The 8210-nt window shown below is 36.5% G+C and overlaps 1 pseudogene; it reads right to left on the bottom strand.

Moving 5' to 3' along the window:
• Window positions 1–2930: 2930 nt before the first annotated feature.
• Window positions 2931–7153, bottom strand: LOC143402432 (small ribosomal subunit protein uS2-like; annotated as a pseudogene).
• Between the last annotated feature and the right edge of the window lie 1057 nt (window positions 7154–8210).

The following is an 8210-nucleotide window of genomic DNA, read 5'->3' as shown; positions in this document are numbered from 1 at the left end:
CAAAGATGCAAAATTACAAATATAACCATAAAGGCTGACATGTGTATATAACAGCTAGAGAGACATATTATACCAAGAACCAGGGTCAAAATGCCAGAGGTCATACTTATGTAATGTATAGGATAATATTTTCCATCACTTTTTTCTAGTAGCATAAAAACTTAGAAATATGTATATAACCTGTGATAAGATCATAAGAATTTAACTTTCCATCTGAAAATTATATATTTAATGAGTACTATGTGTAAGATGGATATAATTGAAAAATGGGACAGGATACAGGTCTCATTTTCAAGAAGCTTGCAATTCAAAACTGGGTCTAGGGTAACAAATTATAGCAACTAAAAAATGAGAAAAGTAAAAATAATTTATATAGAGTTTGAAAAGTAGAACCTAGATAATGTAATTAAAATTCATGGAAAACATGGCATTTAAGGGGGTCATGAGGGATGTTGATTGGTTGGGAGTGATGGTGCTAAAGGAAGCAGGGCATAAACAAAGCTGAGACTGGGAAGGTAATATATGTTTTGGAAGATTATTCAACTGGAGCATAGGGTGGACTGTGGAAAGTGATGGGAAATAAAGTTAGAAAAACATGATGACTTTAGTGCAGAAGGATTGTAATATTACATTTGATATTCAGACTTCATTTACTTGAAAATGGGAAAACATTGAAAGTGTTTGAGGAAAGAAGAGTAGATCTGGTACTGTGGTTCAGAAAATGAGGTCTGGTAGAAACTGTTCTAGAGAGAGATGAGAAGGGAGAAGATGAATTGTGAGACTATTCTAGTACTCTAGTGCCTGGATTAATAAAAAGCGTGTTTAATTGGAGAGTAAAGATATAAGAAGCATCACATAAGGCCCAGACAGAAAGCAAGTGGAATACTCAATGGTAATTGAGAAAAGTAATAAAGGAACTACTTTTCAAAGGTGTAAACAGGATGTTAAAATCACAGGGAATAGAAAATGCAGCTTTGTGGGACTAGAAAGAACAGGAACCATCACCATGCCTATGTCTTTAATGGTTTGGGGCAGAAGTATGACTTGAATCCATCAAATACCTGTATGAATCAGAATAATCTCTGTCTCCTTCCTCACTCCTTTTTTTCCTTCTCCTCCCTCTCCTTCTTCCTCTTCACATTTTAATCATACAAAATAATGGTTTTCTTTGTGGCATAGTTTTACATGAAAATAACATACTTTGATCATATCAACACCTTTGTTACCCTCTTTTATCCTATTCTCCACTCCCTTTCTCTTCTCTATTTTCCTCCCTATGACATTCATGCCTTTTTTCTTCCTCCTAGATTCTACATATAAGAGAAAACTTGCAATACTTATTTTTTTTTATGTTTGCCTTTTTTTCACTTAACATTATGATCTACAGCTCTATTTTCCTTCACAGCACATGATTTCTTTTATCTTTATGACTGAATGATACTCTAGTGTGTGTGGGTCTGTGTATCATATTTTCTTTATCCATTTATCTATGAAAGGGCACTTTGATTACTTGGTTATTGTGAATCATGAGGTGGTAACCATAGGTATACAGATATCTTGATAGTGTGCTACCTTTAATTCCTTTGGGTTTGTTCTCTGATGCTTAAAAATGTTGAACATATTTTCATGTAATTATTGACCATTCATACTTCTTTTGAGAAGTGTCTGTTTGTTTTATTTGCACATTTGTGCTGTATAGGTGTTGTTTTTGTTCTTGTTTTGATGCTAAGCTTCTTGAGTTATTTATATATTCTAGCTGTTAATACTCTGTCAGAAGAGTACCTGGCAAAGATTTTTTCCCCCATTCTATAGGGTATCTCTTCACTCTCAATTGTTTCCTTTGCTGTGCAAAAGCTCTCTGATTTGATACAGTCCCACTTGCCTATTCAGTAAGTTATTGCATGTGACTATGTCCCTTGTGTCTTCTTTTAGCAATTTCAAAATTTCAGTTCTTACAGTTATTTTTATAGTTTATTTTTAAGCTGGCAACATAATACAAAATATACTTCATGTGTTTCCCTTAAGTTACAGAAATGATTAGTTCTACATTAATACCTGAATTTCCTTTTTTTAAAATAAAAACTGCCACACTTTCTTTATTTGTTCTGTTAAATTTTGAGTTGATTTTTATACAGGGTGACTGTGCTAGCTTTTTATTGCTGTGACCAAAATATCTGACAAAGAACTACTCAGAGGAGGAAAAGTTTATTTTGGCTTGTGGTTTCAGTCCATGTCAGCCAGTTTCACTGCTGTGCCCCTGAAGTGAGGCAGAACATCACGGTGTAAGAGCTTGGTAAAAGATAACTGTTCAGCTCATGGCAGCCAGGAATCAAGGAAGGTGAGAGAGAGAGAGAGAGAGAGAGAGAAACTGAGACTCACCATGCACCACACACATGTCAGGGATAAGACATGTTCCACAAATGCATGTCCTCAGTGACTTACTTCCTCCACCCATGCCCCGCTTGCCTACAGTTCTGACTTTCTCTCAGTGCTCCATTCAGATTATTAATCTGTCAAATGCAGTAGTCCATCGATGAGTTTACAGTCCCCATAATCCAGTCACTTCCCAAAAATCTACCTCTGGACATTGCTGCATTGAGGACCAAGTCTTCACTATAAGAGATTTGGGGGAATGTTCTTGATCCAAACCACAAAAGTAGAGAGAGAGAGGGATCTAATTTCAGTCTTCTACATATGGATATAATTTTCCTAGAACCATTTGTTAAAGGGGCTGTCTTTTTCCCAAGGTATGTTTTTGGTTCCTTTTCCAAGTATCAGATAGCTTTTTGGATTTTTATGTTTCCTCTTATACTATTTGTCATGTATCTGTTTTTATGCCAGTATTCTGCTGTTTTTTTTTTTTTTGTTGTTGTTGTTGTTATTGTGACTCTGTGATATCCATTTTGCTTACATATCTGTAGAAGAACAGCTTAAGACCACTTAGTGGTTGTTCCTACCCATTCAATGGCCTGAGTAGTGAGAGCTTCAGACCAGTCTTCAGTGGTCACTTGGGTCCTCTAATCTTCAAAAGTGAACTGCCGAATATGTACAAAAGGGCACTTGATCACATGAAGACCATCTGCAACATAGACTGAGTACCAATAAATTCAGGAGCTAGCTGACAAAGTCCATTCACCCCTGAATTCCTTCTTGGCCACAGCTTTTTCAAAAGTGGCCTGCTCTTCCTTTTCAATATCTTCAGCATCTCTATAGAAGTATAGATGGGGCATAACCTCCTATGAGTGTTCATGGGAGATGGTGCTACACATGTGCAAAACTTCTTAGGCCAGTATCTACCACATCAGAACCATGGAGTGAGCCCCATCATTTTTGCACAGGATAGCAATATCCACATAGTACAGAAGAGAATCTGCTACATAGGGCAATGGTAGGCAGGTTGATATAAGATGCCTCTTGTGAGTGGCTGGTGATTAGTCCTGGGATCAGACTCTCCAGAGGCTACAACTTCCAGAAGGCTGCCTGGATCTGGTTAGTAATGATTCCAGGGGTAAAATGGCCAGAAAGAAGAATGGCTCTGGTGGCAGCATCAAACTTCAACATAGCCCACAGGCTGGGATTCCTGATGAATATAATGTTGGCATCAGCAAGTTTTTCAATGGCACAAGCTGTCACAGAAACATCTCCCAGTTCCTCTTCAGATATATGAGATGCTATTGTTTTATCTTTGGTAGATGTACTATTCCATCTGGAAATCAAGGTTGTTGCCACCTAAGTGGGTTCCTACTGCAGAGAATTTGAGGACAGCTTCTTTCTTCATTTGCAGGTCATCATGGGGTTTTGGTCAATATATCAGTTTCCTTTTGATTTATTTTGGAATCAAGAATAATGCCATATGGGCTCTGTCCCTGGGGAGCATGGAAAGCTAAAGCATAAATCTTTAGTAGAGGGATGCAGACAATCTATGGGAACACTCTTGTTTGGAATCCCCATTGGCCAGCCACAGTTGAAAGCCAAAGAGCAAGAGAGTTGTTAATGTCATCCACTCAAGTCAGTCACCAAGGGCACAGCTCGGGGTAAAGGATGAATGAGAACTGTCTTATTCAGTCATGCACCAATGAAGGGAACTTTGGGTGAGATGTTTTTTTGTTGTTGTTGTTTGTTTGTTTTTTAATTTTTTTTATTGGTTGTTCAAAACATTACAAAGCTCATGACATATTATCTTTCATACATTTGATTCAAGTGGGTTATGAACTCCCATTTTTACCCCAAATACAAGTTGCAGAATCACATCAGTTACACATCCACATTTTTACATAATACCATATTAATGACTGTTGTATTCTGCTACCTTTCCTATCCCCTACTATCCCCACTCCCCTTCCCTCTCATCTTCCCTCTCTACCCCATCTGCTGTTGTTTAATTCTCTCCCTTGTTTTTTTTTTCCCTTTCCCCTCACAAACTCTTATATGTAATTTTGTGTAACCATGAGGGTCTCCTTCCATTTCCATACAGTTTCCCTTCTCTCTCCCTCTCTCCCACCGCACTCGTCTCTGTTAAATGTTAATCTTTTCCTCATGCTCTTTTTCTCTGTTCTGATCTTAGTTGCTCTCTTTATATCAAAGAAGACATTTGGCATTTGTTTTTTAAGGATTGGCTAGCTTCACTTAGCATTATCTGCTCTAATGCCATCCATTTCCCTGCAAAATCCATGATTTTGGCGCTAAAAGCATGCAATGGAGAAAGGATAGCATCTTCAACAAATGGTGCTGGGAAAACTGGAAATCCATATGCAACAAAATGAAGCTGAACCCCTTTCTCTCGCCATGCACAAAAGTTAATTCAAAATGGATCAAGGAGCTAGATATCAAATCAGAGACTCTGCACCTGATAGAAGAAAAAGTTGGCTCCGATCTACATATTGTGGGGTCCGGCTCCAAATTCCTTAATAGAACGCCCATAGCCCAAGAGTTAAATACAAGAATAAACAAATGGGACTTACTTAAACTAAAAAGTTTTTTTCTCAGCAAGAGAAACAATAAGAGAGGTAAACAGGGAACCTACATCCTGGGAACAAATTTTTACTCCTCACACTTCAGATAGAGCCCTAATATCCAGAATATACAAAGAACTAAAAATTAAACAATAAGGCAACAAACAACCCTATCAACAAATGGGCCAAGGACCTGAACAGACACTTCTCAGAGGAGAACATACAATCAATCAATAAGTATATGAAAAAATGCTCACCATCTCTAGCAGTCAGAGAAATGCAAATCAAAACCACCCTAAGATACCATCTCACTCCAGTAAGATTGGCAGCCATTAGGAAGTCAAACAACAACAAGTGCTGGTGAGGATGTGGGGAAAAGGGTACACTTTTACATTGCTGGTGGGACTGCAAATTGGTGCGGTCAATATGGAAAGCAGTATGGAGATTCCTGGGAAGCTGGGAATGGAACCACCATTTGACCCAGCTATCTCCCTTCTCGGTCTATTCTCTGAGGACCTTAAAAGAGCATACTATAGGGATACTGCCACATCAATGATCATAGCAGCACAATTCACAATAGCTAGACTTTGGAATCAACCTAGATGCCCTTCAATAGATGAATGGATTAAAAAACTGTGGCATCTATACACAATGGAGTATTACGCAGCACTAAAAAACAACAAAATCATGGGTGAGATGTTAAACAGGTGAAAATGCAGACTTAGGGCACAGGGTGCTATTGGGATAATGTGAACAGGTTTCAACTGCTGAAACTACCAGAAAGGATGAGATAATGGGGAAAGAGGATAGAAAGAAAGAAGAAATCAATTCCTAGTAAAGAACTTTGAGGAAACACTACATTTAGAAGATAGGAAAATGAAGAGAGCACATAAGGTAAGGAAGAATGGAAGAAAACACAACCAGGGTCAAGGAACTTAATGGAATCAAGGAAGAGCTGTTATCAGAGAGAGGAGGTATATAAACAAGGTAAAGAAGCCCAATGCAAAAAAATAGATTAAAGAGTTGGGACAGAAACACAATCACTAGCTCCCTGTAATTTAGGGTAAGCTGTCAATGTCATCTATGCTATGGTGGCTGTATTTTGAATTAGGGAGATGGGAAAGTGACTAAAATGACAGTGGTTATAGTGGAGGGGTGCAATGACGAGCAAATAATGATATCTTCACTATTCCACTTGTTTTCTCCTTATTCTCCTGTTTCTTCTTCTCTTCATCTGTCATATTTACTGAGCATCCAGCATATATCAGACATCTTACCAACTTGCATCATCCAATTTATATCTCAAAACAACCCAGTGAGATTGGCATTATCCTCATAGTAAATGAAAGAAAGTTTCAGAGAGGCCATGGATCTTGCCCACACTCAGACATTTAATAAGGAATGGCCTTATTTTAAAAAGCAGAACTTCAAGTTCAGAGTTCAAGTTCTGCATTATCTTTATAGTATGAAGTGCCATATTTTATATATGGTAGTTATTCATAAGATAACTGAAGAAGAAATACATGAAATGTGGCATAGAATACTGCATAAGAAATAGTCAACCTGGAATCCAGTGCTAGCCTTGCTAGTAAATGCTATGCAGCCTCTCTGTTAATAAAACTTGTTTGATATGCTTTGAGAACAATCACATCATGAAACGTTTCCCTTAAAGAAAGTTTGTGTATAAATATCAGATGAACCATGAATATTTTCACTAATCCAAATATTGGTGTCAAATTATATATCTTTTTTTTTAAAGAATAAAATGGTCCATATTGCGTCATCCTTAATGATTTTGTCCCAAGAAAATGGATGATACAGTTTTAGATGTTTTATGATGTGTCATAAGCATTGTTCAGTTTACAGTATATAAATCAAGATATTGCCAATTACTCATGATGTGATCATAGTAAGTTGCTGTGAAATCATTGACATCAAAGAGTTCATGCTAGAAGATATGGCAGAATCCTGTGTAAATAAGAACTGATGGCAGCCCTCTGACCAGTGCAATCCTCCAAAAAAAAAAAAAAAAGAAAAAAGAAAAAGAAAAGAGAAATGCCCACTGTTCATTTTCATTGTGCTTGAAAAATTAAAACTGATCAATCTGGTCTGTTCTTTTAATATTTGCCTTAATTAGGAACCTGTCTTTTTTTTTTTTAATCATTCCCACCAACACAAATAACACTTAGCCTTCCATTCATGAACTTTTGCTGTACCCCTAAGAGAACATCATCTGTCTACCATACAATATTTAGTAATAATTTCATATGATTTTTTTAATCAAATGCATTAAAACTATAACAACTTTTAGATAAGCATCTTGACCATTTTTTAAAACTTACAATTCAGCCAGTTTATACATTATCTCATTTTTCCCATTTCTCTGTTTTTGTTTCTTTTTTGTGAGTTCTGTATAGCTCTACATAGTGCTGCCTTTAGATCATTGGAACAAATTGTACATAATTAACAGCAACTGCACAATCAGAAAATGATATGTAGAAATACTAACTGGTTTAACATTGAAGTAAATGTGAAATTAACAGGTTACAGAGAAATCCTATATCCAAATAAGAGATCAGTTGCTCTAGAATATACCAATTAATCAGACCGTGTTCAGAACATTACGTTCTTTCATAATAGAAATGAAATAATATCCACACCCACATTATTATACATCAATACATGTGTTAAAACTGACATGGCTATGAAGGTGAAAAGTCAGGTTTTCTTAGTCTCTAATCTTATTGTTTTTAAAAATCATTTTTGTGTATGAATATTCATAGAGAATTTTGAAAACAGTTTTTTTTCTTCTGAACCAGGGTCTCACTATGTTGCCTAGAACAATCTTGAATTCCTGGGTGAAGTGATCCCCCAGGCCTCAGCCCCCTGAGTGCTGGGCTATGAGTGTTTGCTGCCACGGCTGGTTCTAATTTTGTTTTTATGTTCATTTGCAGACACTTTCAAAGTTTAACTTTTAATTCTCTTCTGTTACTTCTATTTGATTTCTCTTACTGACTTCAAAGAAATTTCTTCAGGCGAAAGGTGAAGTGCTTCTTGCATATTGCTAAAAAAATAATTCAATAATACTTTAGAGTTATTATGATGGATTTTGAGGGAAACTTCAGGAGTTAAATGAAGGCTAATTTTTCAAATCAGTAATAGTCATATGTAATTGAAAGATGAAAATATAAAGAGAGTCTGAATAATTATGACAAATTTAATGCAGTATTAAAATACCAAGGAAGGAAGAAAATTCTG

This window comes from Callospermophilus lateralis, chromosome 6, assembly GCF_048772815.1.
Source record: "Callospermophilus lateralis isolate mCalLat2 chromosome 6, mCalLat2.hap1, whole genome shotgun sequence".
In the NCBI taxonomy this organism is placed as follows: Eukaryota; Metazoa; Chordata; class Mammalia; order Rodentia; family Sciuridae; genus Callospermophilus; species Callospermophilus lateralis.
The sequence above is the reverse complement of the archived record's forward strand: the minus strand, read 5'-3'. Positions and strand labels throughout refer to the sequence as shown.